The following is a 27,533-nucleotide window of genomic DNA, read 5'->3' on the forward strand; positions in this document are numbered from 1 at the left end:
CTGCCAACAAATGCTCCCGCAGCAGGAAGATTTTCTCGCCAACATGTACGCGATGTCTGACAGGAGCTGATCTGAAGCCTCTGTATGAAACACTCTCAATCTCTCAGAGAACATCAGGCAGAGACAGAGCTAGGGATGTGTGTGTGTGTGTGTGTGTGTGTGTGTGTGTGTGTGTGTGTGTGTGTGGTGTGTGTGTGTGTGTGTGTGTGTGTGTGTGTGTGTGTGTGTGTGTGTGTGTGTGTGTGTGTGTGCGTGTGTGTGTGTGTTGGTGGGGGGGGGGGGGGGGGAGTGTTAGGTTTAATGCCCTCCTGAAATATCCCACACTAAGTGATGGCAGACCTTTCGATACTTTGAACTAACTGTGATAATTGCTTCGGAAAATGATTCATTGTTTTGAAACATTTAAAAAAGTTAAATGACATTATGCTCCTTCACTAGTTTGAAACACTATATGAAATAATTAGTTGTATATTAATATTTATATGAAATAATCATTTCATATGAATATAATATAATATAGTTAATATGAATATTATGAAATAATATTCATATTTATATGAATATATTTATATTAATATTATGAAATAATATTCATGTTTATATGAAATAATAATTATTATTTATAATAATAATTATAAATAATGGATCGGGAGGTCTGGGCGGCTTTGCTTGAGCTGCTGCCCCCGCGACTCCGGATAAAGCGGAAGAAAATGGATGGATGGATGAAATAATTATGTTTCAGCATTATGAAATACTTGAAATACACATGAACCAATTATTTCAGAAAAAGAATTCTTTCAATATGTTTGAAATACTGTGACAGTGACGTCTAATCTAGTGGATAGTAGGGATTCATTGGCCCAGAAAATGAGTTATTATTTCAAAATGCAAACAACAAAAAAGTTGCAGAAAAGGATTTTTGGTTTCGAAACATTCAACACACTAAATTAAATAATTCCTTGTTTTGTTTTGTTTTTAACAACAATAAATGGAAATCCTACATGAACCAATTGCTTCAGAAAAAGAAAAGATCCAGTGTTTTGGATTCCTTAAAATACTATGATGATGACATGTGGATTGTAAGAATTCCTTGATTCCAGAAACCATTCACTGTTTCAAAAAGCTTAAACCATAAAACAGAAAATTATTCATGTTTGGAAAACTGAACAGTTGATGCTCTGGGTTCAAAATGTTCAAAACTAAATGAAGTAAATGATTCAAAAAATAATTTTTGGAATGCTTGAAGACACCAAATGAACCAATTGCTTCGCTAAAAGTACAGTGAAAGACTGAACACACAATGATATGACATAGTGGACAGTATTTCAGAAGCCTTGAAAACTAAACTAAAACAATAGATTCAGAAGACTATTGTCTGGGTTAAAACACTAAAAACACCAAATAAAATAGTTACTTCAAAAATTATTTTTAAAGCACCTGAAACAGTAAATAAAGCAGTTACTTTAGAAAAATGATAAAACCCATTGAAATGCACAAAATACTATAATGTCAACATGTAGTGGACAGTGGAGATGCTTTGATTCAGAATTTTCAAAATGCTTCAAAACTAAATGATGCAATTGATTCATTTTGAAACACAACAATAAATAAAACAAATGGTTCAGAAAATGAGCACTTGTTTTGAAACTTGATATGTCTGATGAACTAACTGCTTCTGTAAAAGACTGAGAAGACTTCAAGAGGACATTGAGGCCCCCCCCCAAAATCCCTGTTACACCCCTGCAAACAGGTATAATAGATGTGACAGTTTGGATTTTGCCTTTTACGAGATAGAAATGGGCATCCTCACTAAACAAGCTGCATTTTGTTTTTTTATTTATGCATCAGCTGCAAAAATGAAGATGCATAGCATACAATGAGGAAAATGATTCAATCCCTGAGTTCATCGCAGGGTGACATTTAAAGCTTCTGCTTCATCCATCACTCTCCAACAATAGAGATATCGTCCACTCTGCAGACAGCTGCTTAGCCGCAGCACTCTGAAATAGTGCAGCAGATAACTGAAACAATCTTTCAAATGGTGATGTAAGCACCAAATTTGGCACAAATTGTACAGGGGTCAATAGTTAAGTTGCTCCAATTTTGGTAAAAAAAAAAAAATTATGGTGCAAATTATTGGTTGAGCTAATAGGATTAATAAATGGAATAGTTTTGACTGGTTTGAATGTTTGGTCTCCAAAGTGAAGGTCAAACAAGGTCAACGTCCATTGGATTCTATTGACATGACATATGTTACCCCGTAACATGATAACTAAGCATGACACATGGTGCAAACTATTACTTTTTAAAACCCTGTTAACCAATAATTTGCACCACATTTTACCAAAAATTGAAGCAACTTTAACTTTTGACCCCTGTACAAACTTAAATTGACCTTTGTCGCCATTCTTGCTGTTTTACCTCATAACTCCATAACATCCAGCCACAGATAGTTCAAACTACTCCTTTTTAGAATATTTATGTTCAGGGAAATAATGGTGGTATAGCTTTCAATATGTTTGGAGCATTTTGACTCCTGTGTAATTCTTCAATTTACCAATCTTTTTTTTTTCAAAAGAGTAACGACTAAGGTGTATTTGTACTGAATTTGCTGCTTGCATCACCATTTGAAGGATTCCTCTTTAAATATTCTGTTATCTGCTGCTCTAAAAGCGTGTGTGCATGTGCAGCTGTATGTTTGTCATTGTGTGTGCAAATAGGAGACATAATCGTCAATGACAACAGCACTCTATTTCTGAAGTGATACTTTCTCTGTATTGTGGCAACGAAACAAATTACAATGACAAAAACTGTTTGATGTTATATTGCACAGTGTTGAATGGCATTCATTTAGAAGTGACTGAGTGTTCCTTCGCTGACAGCCGCATGTCATCCCCTTTTTAAAATGTGAGGAAACTTTTTAATTAGAAATTAAATTAGAACCGTGGGTTGCATAATCATCAGGGTAAATAAGAAAAATAGAAGTACGATCTGCTCTAAAAATCTAATCTTAAAAGAAAGTTGTACTGAAATAAAAAATTATATCACTGAATTAAAGAATTGAAGTTTGAATCATGAAATGTTTTGTAATTCTTTGTATTTCTACCTTTTCCTTTTTTAAACTGATCCCAACCTATTTGAGTCCCCCTGAGCACCTTTTTTTTATAGAATCTTCCAGAAAAAATATGTCTGTATCGTAGAAATATTAACAGTATGATCCTGTATGATAAATCTGCCTGGAGTCGTCAGTTCTCAAAAACTGAGAGACCGTGCAAGAAGAAGATCAGTGAGGGAAGCCATCAAGAGAATCCAAAGGAATTATAGGATTCTGTGGCTGTGATAGTGCAAACTGTACATACGCGTAGTACAACTTTTTTCTGTTGTGTCATTTGTTACACAGCTTCATGTTGCAGTCGACTAGAGAAGAATTTTAATACAAGAAAACAGATCAAATCTAGACTTGTGTGTCTCATGTGCCTTCTGGGAAACTTTAGCTGAAATTTGACATCTGCTTTTGAAGAAATTCCTTCTCTGTTCTACGCCACCACAAACCTATATAACTGGTGATGCAACAGACATAAGTTGCACTCTGCACGTTTTCTCCAATCACAGCCACAGAAGTCTATAAATGCTTCACCATGACCATAATTGTCTTGGTGGCTTCCCTCATTCGTCTCCTGGTTAGCTCATATGTAAGAAAATGGCTTGGCATTTCCAGGTGCTTTAGCAGCTTTGGACTATACAGCAAAGCAATGCTACACCTGCCCATTTCCAGCCTGGCAGAGGAGTACAAGTGTGCCAAACTCAGACTGGAGATGATGCTATAGGTTTTGAGCGATCCGTTTGTAGCCCAAACTGCCTGCATCCTGGTTACCGGGAGGAAGTGGACCCCATTGGCTGCAACTGAGCAGGCAAAGGCAGCTCGCAGACACAGGGACCTTGTGGGCTGAGTGCAGGAGGGGAGGAGTGGTCTTGGACTTGGGGCCAGTACACCAGCATGGAACAAGGCCACTCCACTTGAGAGATGCAAGCTGGTGGTTCAGGAGGTATGTCAGGAAGAGGAAGCGGGAAGGTGTGGACAAGCTCTGCCACAGGCAAAGCAAGGGCAGTGGGTGGCATGGGAAGGAGTGGAGAAGAGGAAGATCTACTGGAAAGAGCTGTGGGAGATGGAGGCATTTATGGCAAGCTTTACCATCAGGGCTGCCTATGATCCTCTGCCTTCTCCTGCAAACCTAAGCCAGTGGTATGGTAAAGTCCCCACCTGCCCTCTATATGCAACCTGGTCGCAGGGCAAGTCGTGATTCAGCAGCATGAAATATATATTAATCTATTGGTTCGTGATATTGTGACAAAAAGCGCCTCATTTTCGTCACGGCAGCACAAATTCATTCTAATTCATTCAGTGATGGCTGCACAAAATTTAAAGTGAAGTGGGGGGTGGAGGGGTGTCGGGGTGGTTATGGTTAGGGTTGGGAGTAGGAGTAGGATTAAGGCCCGGTCCCACTGGCGTTTAGGATGATTTGCGTATGAATTGCGCACAGAATTGGCTCATATTCGCTAAACGTCCACAATATCCGTGAAACATGAGTCGGCCGACAACCGCACACATCCGCAATTATCCGTAGAGGCACGGTTTCTGTTGCCAGGATTTTTGAGCTGCACAAAATTTTGGCTGTGGATGACATCCACCTTACAAACTCAATACATACTCAAACTATGCGCTGTATATCCGCCGTTATCCGCTGATATCCGCAACTGACGGGGTATTGCGGCTTGGCAGCGGACTGGGACAGTGTGTAGAACGGATATATTGCGTGCCCATCACGTCCACATCACAGACTAAAATAAGATGTAGCGACTGCATACAGAGTGGCCACAAATAAAGCCGTTGTATTACGCCAGCTTGGCATCTAATTTGCGGACAATTTGCGAATGCACAACAAACACTCCACGTAAACCCAAAGTACTATGGCAGACATCGACATACCTGCCAGTCAGTGCCAGTCCAGCTGTGGAAACATACAGATATAGTTATGGATCCCCAAAAACGCCATCCAACAACATAAAGGCGCACTGACACAAGCATATTTTGCTTCACGCAGCAGCACGACCTGTGTCCTGACGATCCCACCCGTTGTGTTCACAGCTGGACGCCATTCTTTGTTCTACCGGCTGGACGATGCATATATAAAATAATTATTTCATGGTGGATTAATCATGTTTTCTGCAAATTTACTGTTGAAAACGGCTCTAATCACTTCCTGATTCACAGAGGAGGCTGCAGCCTGAGCCATTTGCGCGCACGTGCCTAACAAGCTGCAGAAAGCATTTTGAGCCGTCTAAAGAGGTAATTATTTGACTTGTTACATTGTCAAGGCTTGATAAAACAGTTGCGTGTTTTTTCCTTCTTGTCTGCAGCTGTTACAGTATTATTCCTATGTTTATAACAGATTTAACTTCTTGTTATAATCGTTCAGACAAGCTGCGCTCTGATGCGATCCGCTGATGTCACACTCGCCCTGTTCACTGCTTGTTTACTCCAATTAACTGTCCAAGTCCAGCAATTGCTCCAGAGGCTGTGGTGTTGGTGTGAATAGTGATGCCAAAAGGCCTGAGGCATTTAATTTATGACAACAATGCAGATGCTGTGCATGCGCAACACATGCGTAATACACTGTCAATACATCTGTAATACCTCCGTGATAATCGCAATGCGTCCGATCCGTTTGCTCAATACTTGCGTTATACTCGTACATCGGCAATTGTTCATCATATATTCGTAGTACATTATTGATATATCCGTAATTCATACTGAGACATCTGTCATTTTTGGCCACTTTTGTTGCAGATGACAACGAATGCCCAACATTTGTATACTCAATTCATGCGCAATTAATCCCCTCCTTTAGTAATAGTGAGTTTAAAAAAACCCTGTCACCAAAATTTGACTCATTTCATGACAGGAGCATGAAAAAAATGTCCATACAGTATATCCATGTCCAACAACACTGAAGCACATCTTGATGGGATGCAAGACCGGCCTTACCCAAGGCCCCTACACCTGGCGGCACAACCAGGTGCTAAAGTGTCTTGCAGCAGTGCTGGAAAGTTGGCGGACAAGTGTGAACTCCTTATCTCCCCGCCATCCCACTGGCAATTAGCACCATTTGTCCTGGAGGGCGAGGGCATGCTAGCATCATCACATAAGACCAGGGCAGCTGGACAGGGCACGGGACTGGAAGCTGCTGGCAGAATTGTACAAGAATCTCTGCTTTCCAGCTGAGATCGCATCAGCCAACTTGCGACCAGACCTTGTTCTGTGGTCAGCCTCACTCAAGCTTGTCTACATCATTGAGCTCACGGTGCCCTGGGAGAGTGCAGTGCAGGAGGTCTACGAATGAAAGAAGCTGAGGTATACAGACATTGCAGCCAACACGCAACAACATGGCTAGAAAGCAAAGATACACTCAGTGGAAGTAGGCTGCAGAAGGTTCATAGCCACCTCAACATCCAGGCTACTCAGGGAGATGGGAGTGTGAGGGAAGGCCCACCGGCAGGCAGTCAAAGACCTCTCTAGGGCTGCTGAGAAGGGGAGCCAGTGGCTGTGGATGAAGAGAAAGGACTCTGCCTGGGCCTTCAAGTGAGCTGATGGCATCTAGGGAGAGAATCTGGGATGCTGGGAATCACTGCTGAACCCTAGGGAGGTGTCGTGGGCCTATTAGTGAAACACCTAAGAAGGAGGGTGCCCACTTGAGAACCCAAGGATGCCATCACCCAACTGATTACCCCACAGAGTCTTACCGGTGCCTCAAGTATTTTTTGAGGGATAGTAACATTTAGTCCTAAGCAATAGATCTTTCATGGTGAGTCCAAGACACATTTTCCACAGGGAACCATACTGTTTGCATTTCTATGAAACAAACAAACAAAGCTGCTCAAAAGAACCCAAAATGTTTTAGACAAATGCAAAGAGACAAAGAGAAGGCATCCAAAGTATGAGAGATGATTTTGTAAAGGAAGATACAAACGTTTGCATTGATAAATTCAGATAACATCCATTTTTGTTATCTTTCTTGATAAATAAACATTTGCATGAGATGAATGGGTGTTATCTACTACTATAAGCAACAGGTTGGATGTTTTTGTGGCCCAAGTTTCTTGAAATGGAGCAATATCTCCACCTGGTGGACATTTCTCATTCATGCAGGTGCAATTGAATTAATGTAGGCAAAACAGAATTTCGCCAAGAGTTCTTGTGTATTATGCTGATACAAAAACAAACAAACAAACAAACAAACAAAAAACAAAACTTTGTTATAACCAGTCTAGGGTAATAATGATGCTGTTAAATCAGCATGTTATTAATGTGCCACATCAGCCAGGCGGATGGCAAAGGTAAAGTGCTCAGTAACACAGACCTTAACACATTTGTGAACAAAATTTGAGAGAAATAAGCTTTTTGTGTACATAAAGAAATCTTTGATCTTTCACCCTAGTGCATGAAAATAGGAATGAAAACAAAAGTGTTGCATTATATTTTGCTGAGTATAAAAGCCTCACTGGCACGGGGACATTTTAAGAAAACACAACCAAGTCACAGCAACCAGGCAAACACACAATCTAAGACTAAAGTTGGTCCTGCTGTATTTTGGCTGTCTGGCCAGAAACAGGACGCAATGTGTACTGTGTGCATGAGTCCACCTTGAGTTTTATAAGCATGTCTTGCCAGTTCTACCATCTGTTGCCCGTGGAAGTTCAGTCCAACCATACACACACACACACACACACACACACACACACACACACACACCACACACACACACACACACACACACACACACACACACATACTCAGCCAGTGCCCTGGTTGCGGTCAAAGCCCCATCTGGTGTCACACCAAATGATCAAATGTCCAACAGTTGATCACAACACACACACCCCCACATGCACACACACTGTGACATGATCAGCCAGAAACTCTCTTTCCTCCTGTCGCTTCCTCTTTCTTGATGTGCGCATCGGCCTTATTAATGTGCTGACAAGGAGTCTGCCTGTCAGTCTTTCCGTCTGTTTCCCTCTGTGCCATTTGGCCCATTTCTCTGCTTTGGACCAACACAGGAGCATTCTCCGCAAACACACAATGTGTGTGTATGTGTGTGTTTGGTAGAAGAATCTAAAAAGGACTCCTTAGAGGGGTGTCAGATGGTAGGCGTTGTGGGGGGGGGGGGGGGGATGAAGAAGAAAGAGATTGAAGGAAACAGAAGGAGGGGGAAAGTGCTCTGTTCTCTGCTCTTGGCTTTTGTTCTGCTGTATAATATCTCTCCAATCCCCCCAATTCAAAACCTAGCGAGCTACAGTCTGGTTACGACAGCCAGTTATACCAACCCACATCAAGGTGTGGTCCTAATTTAATCCAACATATCTGACTTTAAATTGGCATGTGTGGTGGCCAAGTGGTTAATGCGCTTGGTTTCAGTGCAGAAGGTTCCAGGTTCAAATCCCACCCCTGCCACATTTCTCCATGTAATGTGGAGTTGCGTCAGGAAGGGCATCCGGCGTAAAACTTGTGCCAATTCAACATACAGATGAACCTTGGATTTGCTGTAGCGACCCCTGAGTGCAAACAAGGGAGCAGCCGAGGGACTTACTATTTGAACTTTAAATGTCATGAAGATACACTAGTGAGAACACTGTCTTTACTATTTGGAACTGAAACTGTGGCAGATCTCTCATAGTCAATATATGAATCAATAATTCAATCAACAATGAATTCAATAATGAATCTTCTCAGATGCCCTAAACACTGAATACGCCAACGTGAGCTGGAGGGGAGGATTTGAGTCAAAATTACGCCAACTTGTAGGCTTCCTTAGAAAAAAATTAAATCTGTCAAGAGACACTGGGCAATGGATAAGACTACTGTAAACTCCCCACTCAGTTCAATCCAAAGGTGAAGGCTCTTGTCTTGTTCTATATCTCCCTCCCTCTATATCTCCTCCATTTTTTCCACTGGAGGACTAGGTCCTTGGGACATTTTGGTGACTCTGGAGTTTTTGTGATGGAGAATACAATGCACAGTAATACCACAGCTCTGATGTCAGCTCCAGCATAACAACAGGATTGCACCGTAACTTTGCCCTACCACTAGTGCAAGCCGCTTTGCACATGCTAAGCCAACTATGACCACTCCAGATGTGAATGTTGGAATTCTATTGTCAGACTGCCGATTTATACATCAAACCTGAGTGCCCTAAGGGTAATTTTTAGATTTTACCATACCATAAGAAATTCCTGTTTTACAGCACTATCTTTTAGTATAATGTCCATGTGTTGCATATCAAAATGTTCAGAACAATCTCACCTTTCTGAATGTGAGATATATATTTGCCTAGAACACTGTGTAAAGATATTATCTATTCATAGAAATATGATGAAAAGTTGGTCAGGATGAACAAGAGTGTCAATAGGGATCAAAGGTTTAAATGTGTGTTTGTTGGGGGGTAGGGTTACTGGAGAACGCCTGGAGGCGGGGACATTCTAGCATTTTGCTTATGTTAAGGTATAGCTACTGAGGCAGTGTGTTGTCAATATTCCATTCAAGGGATCCTGTCATCGGGACTAACTAATCCAGGAAAATAGTTGTGCGTAGCATGTTTATACAGTACCAAATTATAACATAAGCCATATTAAAGCGTTACAGATAATTCTGTGTTCTGCTTTTCTTCCTGTTTGTTCCTATTCGGGGTTTTCACGTATCCCATAATCCCTTGCGTGCCAGAGAGTCGCTGCAGTCAAAACAACATAGAGAATCCACACGATGACAATTGTAAATGAATATTATACTACAAAAATATCATTTTTTTATGCTTTTCATCACGTTAATAAGAGACTGCTGCATGATACCCTGAAAACTTGCTAAAACAATTATAACAAAAAAATCCGTGTCTGCTACGTTTAATCTGTGTGGAATTTAATAAGCGCAAACCGAATTTCAGACATATTATATATATTAGTCTGGAACAAAGAGGACAAACAGTGTTGTAAAGAACAGTAATCAAGACGTTAAAGAGCAAACTTCACTTTCCCCCAGAACGACATGAACAGGAAGCGAGCGTAGCTCACGGCAGCTCCCATTGAAAATAACAGAGAGACAGACTGTGATTCTCGCATGTTTACATAAAATAAACGCAATAACTAAGTCTAAAAACCCAGAGAATATATTCACAAGAGTTTTAGGCACAATATAAAAATAGTTTTATGTTGCGATGTTAATTGTGTTGTCCGTGTGCAGCGGTTAAAGTGAAGCGTGATCAGAGCGTATCAATGCAGTTCTCAATGTTACTGAGATCTCGCAGCATGGCAACCTCTCCGAGGTTTTGCGGGATTTGAAACCTGAAAAGCCTCAATGGCCAAAGCAGATGGTTGTCCCACTGAGTCTTGCCTACTTGAGGATTCTTCCTGTAATCAAAACATGGAAGGGGAATTCTTTCCTTACCATTGTCACCTTGCTCATGGAGTTGGTAAGTTCTAGCTCTAGCCTGGGTGTAGTGCCTTTGGCTGATTTGACAGTGTAACGTGTATTGAATTGAACTGAATTGATTGTCATTAAAGGTGCACGTTAGTGCATATCATTGCCCATTATCGTGTCCACTCTTTGAGCCGAAGGGACATTACATAACACAACCAAACACATAATGATCAAGACTTGCTGAGTCATGCCCTGGCAGATCATCCTGTCTGAGCTCTACTTTATGCTAACACACACCAAAGCACACTGAATGTAAAAACCTAATTTAAAGTAAAAGTACCCCCAAACGATTATAAAGCTAAAGATGATTGAAAATGGAATTTAATCTAAAATCTATCTAAATTTAAAGTGGAATCTAAAAGCTACCTAAATCTATGCTAAGCTATGCTAAGCTATGTACGATGACTGAATCAAAAACATGAATAATTTACTTCTAGACATTATTTTTCTTTTAAAATCCACAGGTCGGTCTTATCCTATTACGCCATTATTTAAACAAAGTAAAATTGAATAAGTATAAGAAAAATCCTCACTAGTCCATTTTTTTCTTCTTTTTGCTAATATTGTTATTTTTTCCAACTGTTATCCTAATATTAGAGGTGGGCAGATCGATCCTAATATCGATAATATCGATACCAACGCAGGTATTGATATTGAACGATCCTTGTGTTAAAGGATCGATACGCAAGCTTTTTTTTCTCTACCGCACGCACTGACTGCTGCACATGCAGATTCATCAAAGTCTACTCTCTGTCTGTAAGAGCAGCGCTGCGCTGTGTCACACAACACAGAGCAGCACACCCTTGTATTGTGATTGTGATTGTGTTGATTGTGATAATAAAGTATTTTGTTGTCACGTACAATGTTTGGCGAAATTCTGTCCTAGGTCTTTTGGATCCTTTGGATCTATGAAGCTTAAATATGAAAAAGTATCGTATCGGTATCGATATCGGCGATACTGGGCCTGTATTTACTTGGTATCGGCTCAATACCAAAATTCCCAGTATCGCCCACCTTTACCTGATATTATTGTGGGCTGGAAAAATGGAACTGCTTATATTTGCCAATTTAAGGAACAGTGCAATCATGATACTGGTGTTTGTATAAGCATAAACAACTGAGTATTTTGTATCCTAATTTAAGAGCTCTGTTATGGGAAAACTGAAAGATAAAATGTAGTGAAGGAAAGTGTAACTATTGTTCAAAGTTTCCTATTCAGCAGCACAATATTTAAAAATAAAAACCACGCTTTAAAATGCACACTAAATACTATTTTTTTAAAAAAGGCAAAAATAAACAGACAAATTAAAAAGTTAAACATCATGAATATTACAGTGAAAACACTGTTCTGGTTCCTGTGACCTGGTTGAGTGCAGCGGCATCTGCAACCCACATGAAATCTAAAAATACTCCGACACCGCTGACTGCACGGATGTTGCACCCTCAGTATTTACTGTAGATAAATAACTGTGTGTGTGTGTTGGTGTGTGTGTGCAATGGATGTTTGTGTGCATGACTTTAACTGGGTACGAATAAATGGTTGCACTCTGAGGTTTGCTGCTGCCTCTTTCTCCCAACCTCAGTCACAGATACTTTAAAGGCTGTGGTTGTCCCTCGGGCTGCTGCAACTAGTATAATTCTCAGTCTGTTTTTCAGGCTTCTGTTATTTGAACACAGGTACAGTGGTCATATGATCAATTACTTGTTAAGGCATTGTGGGAGGTGATGGTCTAGTGGTTAAGTGTTGGGCTTGAGACCAGAAGATTCTCAGTTCAAATCCCAGCCTGGCTGGAAAATCACTAAGGGCCCTTGTGCAAGGTCCTTAATCCCCTAGTTGCTCCCGGTGTGTAGTGAGCACCTTGCATGGCAGTACCATGACATTGGTGTGTGAGTGTGTTTGTGTGAATGTGAGGCATCATTGTAAAGCGCTTTGAGTGACTGATGCAGATGGAAAAGTGCTATATCAATGTAGTCCATTTACCATTTTACTTGTTCCCACCTAATGGACAAATATTCATTCATTCATTCATTCATTCATTCATTCATTCATTCATTCATTCATTCATTCATTATTTCTGCTTGCTCCAGTCAAGGGTAAAGTGTGTGTGTGTGGGGGGCTGGAGTCTAGTGTGCCTTAATTGAGAGTGTGGTGTCAACTCAGAACATGGTGCTAATTTTGTTCCACCTGCGCTGAACTACTGAATGAACCTTTTATGTTTTCAACATTTTTTAAAAACCATTTAATCGCATACAGCAACACATCCAGGTACAGGTGCTATCAAAATAAATATAAAAATAGTTAAGCTATCAAATTTACATAAATTTACAATTTATGATGTTTATTTAATTAATTTAAAGCCTGATTTATGCAGCTGCAGTTCTGTAACTGTAACGTAACAATTAAGTAAGTTCTCTAATTTGACCCTCAACAAGCTTTTCTTTCTACAATCATCACCCATTTCCTCATTTAGCGACTTCGTGCTGTAAATGTGCCGACATTTCTGATCCAGTTTTAATCAGTGTGTGCACTGAAAAACTATTAAAATATGATGGCAGACGAAAAAGTGAAAGCAGAAAAGTGTCAAATGCCCTTTGTATGTGATTTAACAGGTGCACGTGCAGGCTGCAGGTTTGAGTCTGAACACAGTGTGAAAAAAATAAACAGTCGGGCTTTTAATCACAGAAATGACTCCGGTCCCACATGCGAGGGGTTTAATGGAAATACACTGCGATCGGACGGGACATTTTATCCGATGTGAGTGAAAATCCGTTATACAAAATCAGTTATATATGGTGTTTATTACATGGAAAACAATACAAAAACTTTGGGACTTTTTTGTCCGGTGACTGCGAATATCCGATTTATACCATGATGGTTTAAGTGAGTTTTACTGTACATGGGACATCTCAAATCTTTGATGATGATGTCGGCTTCCATCCCACACTGCTGACTTTATTTTCCCAAATTTTTCTTCTGTTCAGATCTGAAGGGAATCTGTACATCTTGAAGCCCTTGGTGTATCTATTTGTGCATTCAAATACACAACACCCCGGCACTTTCAGTGAATAAATAAATAAAATAGCTGGATTTACATGCTGACAGATTAACAGCAAACGCTATTTTGGAACCAAGATGACACCATGAGTCATGTGACCATTTTTTTTCCGACTTGTCATGTTGCCACTCTCTCAATTAAGGCACACTACTGGGGCCTATCTTAGCAGTCATAGGGCGTGAGGTGGGGTGCACCCTGGACAGGACGCCAGTCTGTCACAGGGCCACATATAGACAAACAAACACATCCACACACCTACGGTCTGTGAAAGTGGGAGGAAGCCGGAGCACTCGGAGGGGACCCACACAGACACGGGGCCCACGGAGCATTTGTAATTACGTCTTCAGCTTATCCCCACCCCCTGCAGTCTTACAGTCTTGACAGCTGCAAGTGACGAGTTAACATAGTGGGCATAACTTGTGGTTTAGTCATTATTTTTCAATACTTATTTATACTTATAAGGCATTACTTATTTATAATTTTGGTGGCTTCCCTCACTTGTTTCCTTCTGGGTGGTCACTCAATTCTTGACCAATGAAGCGACGCGCACGTACCCGATTGCTAACCAGGAAGACTCACGGCCATTAGTTGGTCCCCTTCTGATGCCTGGTGATAGGCTCCACCCTGCCTTCTTCCGACAACAAAATAGTAAATACAACCCCTGGCAAAAATTATGTAATCACCAGCCTCTGAGGATGTTCATTCAGTTGTTTAATTTTGTAGAAAAAAAGCAGATCACAGACATGACCACAAAACTAAAGTCATTTCAAATGGCAACTTTCTGGCTTTAAGAACACACTATATGAAATCAAGAAAAAAGATTGTGGCAGTCAGTAACGGTTACTTTTTAGACCAAGCAGAGGAAAAAAATATGGAATCACTCAATTCTGAGGAAAAAATTATGAATCACCCTGTAAATTTTCATCCCCCAAACTAACACCTGCATCAAATCAGATCTACTCGTTGACACTGACCCTATGCCATGACATTGACCCTATGTGTCTTTTACAAGAATGTTTTCGCAGTTTTTGCTCTATGGCAAGATGCATTATCATCTTGAACATCCCCAAACATCCTTTCAATTGTCCAAAATATCAACGTAAACTTGTGCATTTATTGATGATGTAATGACAGCCATCTCCCAGTGCCTTTACCTTACATGCAGCCCCATATCATCAATGATGGAAATTTACATGTTCTCTTCAGGCAGTCATCATTATAAATCTTCATTGGAACGGCACCAAACAAAAGTTCCAGCATCATCACCCTTGCCCAATGCAGATTCGAGATTCATCACTGATATGACTTTCATCCAGTCATCCACAGTCCACGAATGCTTTTCCTTAGCCCATTGTAACCTTGTTTTTTTTCTGTTTAGGTGTTAATGATGGCTTTCATTTAGCTTTTCTGTATCCCATTTCCTTTAGGCGGTTTCTTACAGTTCGGTCACAGACGTTGACTCCAGTTTCCTCCCCTTCGTTCCTCATTTGTTTTGTTGTGCATTTTTTGATTTTTGAGACATATTGTTTTAAGTTTTCTGTCTTGACGCTTTGATGTCTTCCTTGGTCTACCAGTATGTTTGCCTTTAACAACCTTCCCATGTTGTTTGTATTTGGTCCAGAGTTTAGACACAGCTGACTGGGAATAACCAACATCTTTTGCAACATTGTATGATGATTTACTCTCTTTTAAGAGTTTGATACTCCTCTCCTTTGTTTCAATTGACATCTCTCATGTTGGAGCCATGATTCATGTCAGTCCACTTGGTTGCAAACAGCTCTCCAAGGTGTGTTCACTCCTTTTTAGATGGCAGACTAACGAGCAGATCTGATATGATGCAGGTGTTAGTTTTGGGGATGAAAATTTACAGGGTGATTCCATAATTTGTTCCTCAGAATTGAATGATTCCATATTTTTTTCCTCTGCTTGGTCTAAAAAAGTAACGTTACTGACTGCCACAATCTTTTTTTCTTGATTTCTTATAGTGTTTCTTAAAGCCAGAAAGTTGCCCATTTGAAATGACTTAGTTTGTGTCATGTCTGTGATCTGCTTTTTTTTTCTACAAAATTAAACAACTGAATGAACATCCTCAGAGGCTGGTGATTCCATAATTTTTGCCAGGGGTTGTATACCCCAGCATCATCAGGAAAGGGAACTAGCCCCAAAACAAAGACTAGCTCATTTGTGCAATTTTATTTGTGGAATAAATTTTCAAGTCATTTTCTCCCTGAATGTTAATGATAGAACTGCTTACTCTAAATTTACCAAAGAACACAGTAGTGTTTGCATTTATTTAATGGGTGCAAATGAATTCAAGGACATATCAGTGACTTCATGTATCATTCTTATACTTGGCTCATAAGAAAACTGGCTTGTGAACATTATAATTTGTGATAAATTTATCAAAGTGTGCCCATAAGTGTGTTATGTGTATGTTTTATGTCTATTAAACTATATGAAAGCAGTTTATGTTGTTGTTCAGTAACTTTGGTTATTATTTATTAAATTCTGATTTTGCAAAATGTGTTCTTTTTGTATTTATTTTTGATCAAAAACTGAAGCCGCTTGTTGCAAAACTCTCAAGACGTCTTATTCACGATTTCTCTCTATTGATATACAATTTCAAGATTATATGGTCTTTTATGAGGATGTTTACCTTAACTGCAACTCCCAATAACTTTTCTCCAATGCTTTTTGCTCAAAAACTCAAGGAAGGGCAAAGAACATAGAGTGACGGGATCAGCACCAAACTGCAATACACTTCGCAGCAATTTTTGCACATATATTCTGAAATATATGTTGCAAGGACCAGTCAGACCAGTTAACTAACACATGACTAAGTATTGAGAAAATTACAGTAAACCTTTAAGAGAGTATGCAGTTAAAGCTTTATAGGGTGAGCTGGCCGTGGTGCTGAATAGATGTGGACACAGTGCGGTGGGGCGTATTTAAACATCTGAACTAGAGCACCACGCTCATAGAGCGCAAACCTCCGCCACAGTAGCTTCTAATTCCACAAAATTTTACCTTGGTTGAAAATTTTCAAGGTCACAAGTCCTTTTCATAAGCTGTGATCAAATGTCAGCATTGTAAATTTACTTCATGCACTGAATCAAAGTTTTTTTTGTTGTTGTGTTGTTGTCAGGGGGATTTCTTTTGGGGGGGTATCTGAATTCTTTTTCAGATCATTTTCACAGAACATTGTTCATCTCTGCTCTGCACAATTTGTCATTGCTTTTTGGCACTTGGTTTCCGTCTGATAGTTGGAAGACAAACATGCATAAACTTGTAATCTCCATCCAATTTTGGTGGTGAATGTAAATCCATAACAGAAAAATGAAAGTGACTGAGGCACTTTTGATTGAGATATAATGCAAAACATTCACCAAATGGGCTTTTCAATATTAAATTCAAATGTCCACCAAAATTTGTCAGGTGATAGTGAGTGTCTGCACCTCACCACCAGATATGATTGGGTGAGTGATTGTGGCATGTTTGATTAAGATATACTGTAAAATATAATTAAATGAGGTTTTCAATGTTAAATTTAAATGGACACAAAATATGTAATCTGGATCAGATACAGATCAAAGTTTGTCAGTTGATAAAGGATACCATCCTACATAATGCTCACAAATATGAAAGAAATTTGATCTTTTTTGACAGTCAGAATTTTTTGAAAATTTGTTCAATGTTAAAGATAGGGATCTTTCCCATTTCCAAGATTTTTCCTGACTTTGACCTTTGACCTATGACCTTCAAAATTTAACCAGTTATTTCCTATCAGGATATGAATGTGCAGTAAAACTTTCATAACAATATTTGAAAAATTGTGGGCGCCAGGCTGTTCACAAAAAAACAGACAGAGGCGAAAATGTAACCTCCAACTTGGTTGGAGGAGGTGCTGTTGTCCAACAGGGTGCCAGTGGAAATTGGGCTACTGCTGGGTAAAGAAGAAGAAGAGGAGGAGAAGACGTCCACAGGCAGCAGTACAAGAGGAAAACTATACAGGTGGAAGTGAGAATCAGGACTTAAAGGGAGAGAGCTGGCTGATATGATGGAGAGGAGAAAGGTAAAAAATGAACCGCTGTCTCGACGAGAAAAGGTGAAGTAACAATTTGCAAAGATTTTTTTTTTGCACTTTTTTCACTTTAATGTTTTACAATCATATTAGGTACTTACATTCAACTTATTAAATAAAATCACTCACTCACGCCTTTAATATATAGATGATTTACCGCCCCCTGCTGGATTGGCATGTGAGTCCAGAATGTAAATATCAATGTCCATTGTTCAGCGTTGTTAGCTAATATGTAGCTTCTCTAAAAATATTAGTCCTATCAATGTTCAGTTTTGGCGCCGTTCATCCTGGACCCAAAATTGCCCAAGAGTCCTTAGTGATTTTCTGGTCAGGCTGGGATTTGAACCGAGGATCCTCTGGTCTCAAGTCCAATGCTTAACCACTAGACCATCACCTCCCCTGTGTGTATGTGATTAAAATTACACATGCACACACACATACACATGCACGCACAGTTGTTTGCCTTTTCTGCATTCTGCTGTAAGCAGGTGCTTGGTGGAAAGGTAGAGCTGGGTGTTGTCTGCATAACAGTGAAATTTAATGTTTTGTTTCTGGAATATATGGCCAAGGGGGATACGATAGATCATGAATAGGATGAAACCGAGGATGGAGCCTTGGCGAACACCGGAAGAGAGGAGAGATGGTTGGAATGTGAATGTTTTTAAGTCTGCTGCCATCAGAAGATCATTTTGATTTCAGCAGTTTCTGTGCTTTGGTGAGGACGACAGAAACCAGATTGCAACTGTTTGTACAGATTATTATTGGAGAGATGTGAGTGGACTTGAGATGCAACTGTTTTTTCCAGGATTTATAGATGAATGGCAAGTTGGAAATGGGATGAAGATTACTGAAGTTATTTGGTTTAAGCCAGGTTTCTTGAGAACGGGAGTTTGTGCAGCAGATCTGAAAGATGATGGAACAGAACCAGAGATGAGGGAGGAGTGGATGATGGCGGTAATCAGAGGAAACAGGGAGGGGAAACAGGCTTGATCAGGGGTGTTGGGAGGGGGTCTAATTTACAAGCGGATGATTTAGATTTCCTGAAAAGTTCAGTATATCAGCGAAGGAAGGAAGATGGAAACTTGAGTGACTGAGGGGTTGGAACTGGGGAAACAGGAGGGAGTGAGCTGCAGAAGGTGTGAGAGGTTAGTTGCTGGTGGATATTATCGATTTTTGCATTGAAAAACGTCATAAGTGTATTACATTGATCAATGGAGTACAAATGTGAGGGAGAAGAATCTGGTGGGCGGATGGATTTCGGGGGGTTGGCATCACCAGCAATGCCTGAAGTAAGAGTTGCCAGAACAATGTTCTTGATGGTACAGAATGAGATGGTACGAGAGGGCTTAGTTTTGGAAAATTAAATGATACAAGCTAATGGTCAGAAATAGGGAGGTCGGTAGAAGAGCATTTGAAAGGAGAGACACCAGCAGCACACCAGGTCAAGGATGTGAAATTTTGAATGAATATACACATTATTTTTATTATTATTATGAGTAGTAGTAGTAGTAGTAGTAGTAGTATTTTATGTTTACTTCTATTTTGTCATTTGATTTTAAAATGGACCACAATGGAAATAAGTCTTTTCACTTTCTTGTGTCATCCATGCATTTTTAACGTATTTACAATTATATTATGTACTTACATTGAACTTACTAAATAAAATCACGCACTCACGCTTTCAATATATAGATGATTTATCGTCCCCTGCTGGATTGGAGTGTGAGTCCAGAATGTAAATATTCATGTCCATTGTTCAGTGTTGTCAGCTAATATATGTAGCTTCTCTAAAAATATTAGTCATATCAACGTTCGGATTTGTACAGGGCTGCCACAGCGGCTAGAACCAGGTCTGTATTGGTACTCGGCACAAGTTTTATGCCAGATGGCCTTCCTGACACAACTCCATTGTCAGCTCTCCCCAGTTTGTGCATGATTAAAATTGCACGCACACACAGCTGTTTGTCTTTTCTGCATTCTGTTGTACACAGGTACTTTTAATTTGACAAACAGAGACAGTTGCGGAAGATGTTAAAAGCACTACACATTTCACTCATGGTACCAACAAGAGACTTAACTCACTCATGGTAACAGCAACGTAACACTTATCTAAACTGACTAAACCAACTGAACTACAAAAACACAATAAACTAATAACACTAACAACACTGTCAAACTAACACGAACCACAGTAATAACATTGAAAACCCCAAACTCCCATGGTGTATTGCAGCACAACAATTGTCTATTGTTTAGCTGAATTTGCTAATTTCTCCAAAAATATTTGTCCTATCAATTTTCTGTTTTTGCAGTGTTCATCCTTGTCCCAAAATACATAAGCATACCAAATGAAAAATGTCAGCGCTCCCCATTTTCTGTGTGATCGAAGCCATACACATGAATGCACGCACATACACCTGCATACAGAGGACACTTGGCTATTATAATATAGATTATTTAGCACAGAATCAAGTCAAGTCTGCATTGGTGAGGGAGCATCAGCTTTGTCATTTTGCTGTGTGGCCCATTTCTCTGTGTGTGATCCAGCATGCCTGAGAGGTGAGGACCCCAGCAGCTGGAAAGGCCAAGGGGACGTCCACATTTGGTTGTTACCCGAGGCCAAAATATGGCTGTCGGGCATTGCGAAGACTTTGCGTCCATCCGTCCGTCCGTCTGTGCTCAGCATAACTCCATTCCTATTACTGACAGGGTCTTCAAATTCACAGGGAGCATTCTTGGGACACAGACCTTGGACAAGTTCAAAGATGGGTAACCTTTACATATTCTAAAGGGTCAAAAGGTCATATTCTTTCTACACACCTGCATTGATTACATACTCATACAGCTGAGAGTACTTTGGCATTGTGTTATATTTTTTGAGATGCAGGAATAGACTTGTTTTCTGGTTGGGTGGTTGCCATCCAGGACCCGTGGCAGTTCTGTGGTGTGGATGCTGGAACATCCACACCACAGAACCACTCAGGCAGACAAGCGGTTCTATACCCCCTCCAAAAAGTACCTGCAGCAGCCATCTATCTACAATATAATGACACAGAACGATGCCTTTAAATGTTTTTCTTCTCTCTCTCTCTCTCTCTCTCTTTCTTCACTACCTCTTGGCCGTACAGGTGCGGGATCGACCCGCTCCGCCTATGAAAACGCCCAGAGCTCGACCACGTGACCACAGCCCACTGTAAATTGCCGTTGAGCTCGGAGCAGCTCGCGCGGATCGGCAGAGCCACGCTGAGTGGGCAGCGATCACGGAGCTGGGTGCAGGTAAACATTTGTCGCTTTTCTCTTGGTTTTTATTTATTTATTTTTGTTATTGTTGTTGTTTTTTTGTTTTTTTTTTGCTGGAATGCTGCGCGTGGGACAGGATGGATTTATCGGATTTACCTTTTTGACGTCGATTCTGCTTTCCGCGGATCGGACGAGCAGCAGCTGCTCTGCGCATTAATGCTTCCTCTCTCTCTCTCTCTCTCTCTCTCTCTCTCTCTCTCTCTCTCTCTCTCTCTCTCTCTCTCTCTCTCTCTCTCGGAGCTATTGATAGTTGGCACAAGCCCTGTAATCCCGGGTTGATCTGTCTGAGCCATTTACGAACCAAGAATGTAGATTGAACTTTGTTTTTGGTTGTTGTTTTTTAATTGGCGCATATCTTCTTGACGCCGAGTTGTTGGTGCCGCATGCGGGCACGCAAGCAGAGGCTCTTTATTCCTGAATTATTTATAAGACTGTCTGGAGGAGAGTAATGCCTGTGTTGGATGCGGAGACAGAGATGCGATCATCATATTTTGATCTGGCTTTCTTTCTGGGTTTTTTTTTTTTCCCCATCCCCTCCTTTTGTCCAGCTGAAACGGAAGCATTTGGTTTCTTTTTACTGTTTTATCAGAAATCAAAGCAGAACCGCTTCATGTTTCACCGGTATGAGGAGGTAAATCCAGCTATACACATTTTGGTTCCTTGAACATTTCCTAAAGGCTTTCCCGGTATTCTTCTCCAAGCATTCACACAAGGGAACTTTTGACACAAGGCAAGATACAGTTAAATGGACACAAAAGTTTGGGTACCACAGGGTCACATTAGAAGGGCACCCTGTAGAATGCATGCTATTTATCATATATTATTTATCTTTAATGCCAATCACTGAACTTTGATCCCAATTATGACTTTCAGTTTTTTAATTTGGACTGAAATCATTAGCAAGATGTCCTGTAATCTTAACTTTGATGTTGATATATGACCTTTGTGTTTGACCTTGACATTGATTGTGAATATTGACCTTTTATTCTGATCTCATTGGGTTCAGAGAACTTTGATCTTGGGTGATGGCTTATGATACCCTGAGCTTTAATCACAAGTGCTGACCTTTGATCCTACATGGTGACTGAGAGGATTGCTCTTTGATGCTGATTACAGATCTTTGATCCTGACTGTTGATTGTGATATTAACCTTTGATCCTAATTACTGAAGTCTGTTTGTATTTACTGCATGTTGACCTTGGGTAATGGCTTATGATATCATGTGTGTTAACATTTGATCCTGATTAGTGATCTTTGATCAGACAGTTGATTGTGAATAGTGATCTTTGATCTGGACTGTAGAGCTTGACCCTGGCTCTTGATTGTGATGTTGACCTTTGATCCTTATTATGGCTCTTTCATCCTAAACACTGATTGAGGGGGTTGATATTTGATGCTGATTATTGATCTTTGATCCTGACTGTTGCTTGTGATGTTGGCCTTTGATCCTGATTACAGGTCTCTGTATGGATTACTGAATGTTGATCTTGGGTGATGGTTTATGATATCCTGTGTGTGACCTTGACTCGTTGATTAGTGATCTTTGTTCCAGATTGTTGATTGCGAGTAGTGATCTTTGATGTTGACTACAGACCTGACTGTTAATTGTGATGTTAACCTTTGGCCCTGATTACCATCCTTTAATCCTAAATGCTGATTGAGGAATGGATATTTGATGGTGATTGCAGATCTTTGATCCAGACTGTTGATTGTGACATTGACTGTTTATCCAGCTTCATGATGTTTGATTTTGACTGTTGATTGTGATGTTGACCTTTAATCCTGACTACTGATCTTTCTTTGATCCACTAATGTTGACTCTGGGTGATAGCTTATGATATCCTGATGCTGACCTTTCTTCTGAAAACTTTGATCCTGGGTGATGGCTTTTGATATCATTATTACTGTTCTTTAATCCGGAGTGTTAACCCTGTATAGATTGGTATGATGTCTTTAATAAGAAGTCACCACAGAACTCATACGTAGTCAAAAACACCATTCCAAATACATGTACTGTATATTTACTTATACATTATATTGTGGTGTGTAGAGCGTGCAGGGTACACATCAAGCTCTCTGATGCCTTTTCATTTATTAATTTGTGTAAAGATCGAATAACACCTGATTTTTCTACCTTTTTCCATTCATCCTTTCTGCTGTAAATGCGCTCAAAAATACTAGTCACCAGATGAAGTCTTTAATAATATGTAACTTCACAGCAGCCTGTCCTCCCTGCGCATGCGCAGTCCGTCCACCGAGCTCGTGTTGCGTATATGTGTGTGCGCGCGCGCTTCGTCCGGGGAATCCAGCGGGCGGCTCAGTTCTGTACTTTTAACTGCAGTCTGATTCTCTGAACGGTTTCTCGTTAACAGTGTAAGTTTATTCACATTTCCATTTATACAGCCGTGTATGTGTGTGTGTTTTCCTCGCACGCGCGTGTTTCGGCGCTGTGGCAGAAAGTGTGAAGTTTGTGCTGCTTTTTCGTCTCCTAATCAGCACAGGAGCAAAACGAAAGCACCTTAACGTGATGATACGCTGGTTTTCCTCTCGGTTTGGGGTTAATTGTATTATTATTTTTATTATTATTTTCAGCTTTACTTTTGGCCGCCTAAATTGAAGCGTTTTTGCGGAGTGAATTGAGGCGCAGACAGACAGCAGGTGTCCGTTAGCGCACTTCCGCATATCACACTCTGATCTGAGCAGAATGTCACTTTCATGTTCCGTCTGTAGTGATTCGGTGACGGTTGAATGCTTTAAAAAATTGTTGCCATGACCACGTTTCAGCTGACACTTTGTTCTTTGTGTTGCATGACTAACTAGACAGAGTTGAAATTAACTACTTCTGCTAAACCAGTTTGTGGTTTGTGAACAGACTCGAACCTGTGTGGTGACCTTCCAGCAATCACAAGCGTATCAACATGCAAAGGGTGTTACACCTATTACATACTATCCAACACGTGCATCAAGTTTTCTTTTGTTACTGAAATTGCAGATTTCTGACAGTCGTGCAGGACAAAGTCTTTGTGCAGCTTCATGGCTTTTTATTTAAAGGGTCATTTTTTTGTGATCCATACAGTATGTGATCTAGGACAAGCTTTAATAATAATAATAATTAATAATAATAATAAGAGCAATCAGATTTCTGATGTCCTCCAATCCGAACGGCCCGCCCCTAAAAATCGGTCCGCCTTGCCTTCACCGCTTATCACTCGTTTCTGCTTCAAACTGCACTCCAGTCATCATCTCTCTATCTCAGCGACAGATATCTGAAGCTTTTGTACAACAATCGTTTCCACCTAAATTCAGCATTATTTCTTCATAGAAATATGGAGGAAGCTATTAGAGCGCCAGAGCTACACCAGCTGCTAGCTGATGCGTTCATTGCGCGTCGGTCATTTCAAAGCTTCACCAAGTATCGCTTCATTTATGCTTAAAACTCACTTTTGAATCATTGAAGAGGTGTTACCTTGTCATTTGATGGTTAATAATCCCATCAATTCATTTTATCGCGTTCGGTGAAGAGGCTTTGTCTCAGATGAGCTGCTGAGCTCCGAAATTATGCATGTGCAGTGGAGGCAGGGCCGACCAAATTTTGGGGGTGGACTGTTCGGTCTGCGACACCGGATCTGGATCTCCTCCAGAATTCAGTCTTCCATGTCCTAATATCTATCTGTGGTGAAAATGTGGTGAGAATCTGTGAAGTAGTTTTGATGTAATCCTTCAAAGCCTATATAAAATGAATCTTGATCTGGATCCATATCATTTCCAAAATTTACGTAATCTTAAAAGGCTATAAAGTGAAAAGATCCAGAATCTAGATCTGGATCACCTCCAAAATTGAATGGCGTCTTCCACAATGTAATATGTATCTGTCATGCAAATTTAGTGAGAACCTGTGAAGTAGTTTTGACATAGTTCTTCAAAGCCTATATAAAGAAAAATCTTGATTCAGAATCTGTATCTGGATCTTCTTCAAAATCTGAGAGTTTCAAAAAACATATTTTGTATCGTTTCAAATACACACCAAGTCTATTTCTGGTGAACAGCACATGTGATATGACAGTCATCCCAGTCAGTGAGCCAAGGATTTCCACAAAAAAAAAAAAAAGCAAACTGTTTTGTTTTGTTCCCCATTCCTGGTTATCATCTGTTTTCCTCTGTTTACAAGCCAGTGAGGAGCACCAAAAAGGTCCTGTACCCCCTTGTTGGAGAAAAGGTCTACTTGTGAATACTCTAATGCTGCTTTTACACCGGGCCGCGATCAGACGCTACAAATTCGCGGGGTGGTCGCGTGGCGATGGACGCGCCCTCCTTCGCCCTGTGTGTTGCTCTGCTTGGGTGGACTTTTGCTGCGAAATTCGCCCCGGTGCATCATCAAATAGGAGGAGCTTCCATTTCCGCTCAGCGTCAAGTCATCATGACGGACCTTGATCACACGGAGCGAGTTGTTGTTGAAAAGCTCCCAATACAGAGAGTATCATTATTTGCTGCAGGAGCTGCGTCTGGATGACAGCCGCTTTCAGCGGTCCTTCCGCCTCTGCGGGACCCAGTTTGAGGACCAACTGTCCCGTTCACGCTGCGCACATGTAAACAATTAAAAAAAAAAAAAAAAACTCCGTGCTTGCTGCAGCTCGCTCTTCCCCCAATTAACTCTGTCATAATGTGTTTAGAAACCAGTCACCATTTGTTTTATTATACATCTGTGTTGTTAATTAATAAATATTCTCCACACAGACGATTCGCTTGCGCGCGCACGTAAAAATAAGAAAGAAAAGAAACTCCGTTGCTTGCTGTGAGGCTGTCCCTCGCTCTTTCTCAAAAACTCTGTCATAATTCTCTTAGAAACCAGTCACATTATACATCTGTGTAGTTAATAAGTAAATAATCTCCATGGACCCTTGCGCGCACGTAAATAAAAAGAAAAAGAAACTCCGCTTCCCCCTGCTGTGGGGCTGCTGCTCGCTCCAAACAACTGTCTCATTAATTGTGAAATAAAGGACAAAGAGACATAAGTCCTGCTCACAGGCTGCTACCAGAGACAGGACATGTTCACATCTTCAGTCAAACTCCAGACACTCTCCACGTTACTACATATTCAGTCCCTGATTGGTTCATCGCGGGCGCGAAGAAGAGACAAAAAGTTCAGATTTTTCAACTTGGGGAGGAGGGCGACACGACGTGACGTGACACAATATCGCGCTACAAACGCACAAAACGCTCAAAATTGCGTCACTTGCGTCACTTCATTCGCGTCCATCAGGTACATCACATTCCAACATTAAAGTGCAGTTTGCAGCGAGAGCTAGTTTAGGCGTCATCATATGATGATCAATGTTCAAATCATATGTGATGCACAAATGTATCTAACTAACATCGTGGCTGCGTGGTCTGATTCAACACATGATGCATTCATTCTGACTAACAGCGTGGTTAGGGCAGCCCAGTCTCGCGCCTTTTTTTCCATTATTAGTGAGATTTCTGTGACGCGGGTTCTTTGATTTTACTATTCTAACGCTAACCCCTTCTCCTAAAGCTAACCATAACGTAACTGTCTCCCCTTCCTGTAACCCTAGCCATTACCTCCCAGAACCCCACCCTCCCCCCATATCACCCCACATTTTGTGCCCCTGACTGACATGTGCGTGATGAGTAAATTGTTTATTCTCGTATTTGTCTGAATGAAAACCAGCGCGGGCACATTTGGGCATGTGCGCATTCAAATATGTATTTTGTTATTTTTCTTTTTTGTTTTCTTGATCGTGAAACTAGAGCTTCTTAAAGTAGACCTGCATTGAAATAAATGCAGTCAGATATTTGGACCAAAAAATGACTTATATTTACACATAAGATCCTTCTGAATGTAGTAAAGTAAATCTGCAAGCCAGGTCTGTCATTCAACGGAGAAATCTTCATTTAAAAATGACAAATTTACAGCTAAAATTTAGCCCTCCGCAAAAACTGTCAGCACATCCAGGACGCTGCTGAAACGTCAAAGAGAAGACCCTATCCTAGCATGCATTGCGCGCGGCCAACTGTAATTTGTGGATTTACGTCAGTTTGCATCTCTTACAAAAGCACCTTTTTATTGTCTTATATGGAAGGATCAACTTTTTTAAACTTCATATGTCTTGTGGCACATTTGGTGAGTATACATTTCTTTTATTTTTGCATGAAAATTATTTTTGTGGACTTATTCATACCCCCATTTGATTGAGTGGTGTCGCATTGAAAATCCGTCCGGGGTACGGATGTGGGACCCTCAAAGAATCCAAGTGATTAAAAGATACAAACCTCTCTCAGTGGCCACGGAGCTCTGCGGCTGCGATACCGAGACCGTGCGGCGCTGTGGATTTTTCCGCAAGAATTCTGTCCTTGCGGGCGACCGGCTGCTCCGCTTCAAAACAGCGAGCGTAGTCTCTGGACTTGTTGCCAAGTTGCCACACCTCCATTCAGTAGACATGGAGGTGGTGCCGGCTGCACAGCAGACACGGGGGTGGTGTGAGTGGCCCGCTGCGGCATTTACCGAGCCCGCAGCCTCGGTAAGTGCATTGGAGGCAGTGGGCCTCAT

At 40.7% G+C, this 27,533-nt stretch overlaps 1 protein-coding gene and 1 long non-coding RNA gene across 4 annotated transcripts in view; both read left to right on the forward strand.

The window, feature by feature from the left end:
- The window catches only part of LOC117529379, an 883,736-nt gene that overhangs the window by 54,847 nt on the left and 801,356 nt on the right, over window positions 1-27,533 (forward strand). The window lies entirely within an intron of this gene.
- Window positions 20,805-27,533, forward strand: part of strbp (spermatid perinuclear RNA binding protein) — a 259,677-nt gene continuing 252,948 nt past the window's right edge. Inside the window, exon 1 of one of the 3 annotated variants that reach the window (XM_034192127.1) lies at window positions 20,805-20,941. The gene's annotated coding sequence lies outside the window, so the exon portion shown is untranslated. Of the gene's footprint in view, window positions 20,942-23,229; window positions 23,339-27,533 lie in introns of those variants that run through there. The other 2 variants (XM_034192129.1, XM_034192128.1) reach the window with 2 other exon arrangements.

This window comes from Thalassophryne amazonica, chromosome 17 (genome assembly GCF_902500255.1).
Source record: "Thalassophryne amazonica chromosome 17, fThaAma1.1, whole genome shotgun sequence".
Taxonomy (NCBI): Eukaryota; Metazoa; Chordata; class Actinopteri; order Batrachoidiformes; family Batrachoididae; genus Thalassophryne; species Thalassophryne amazonica.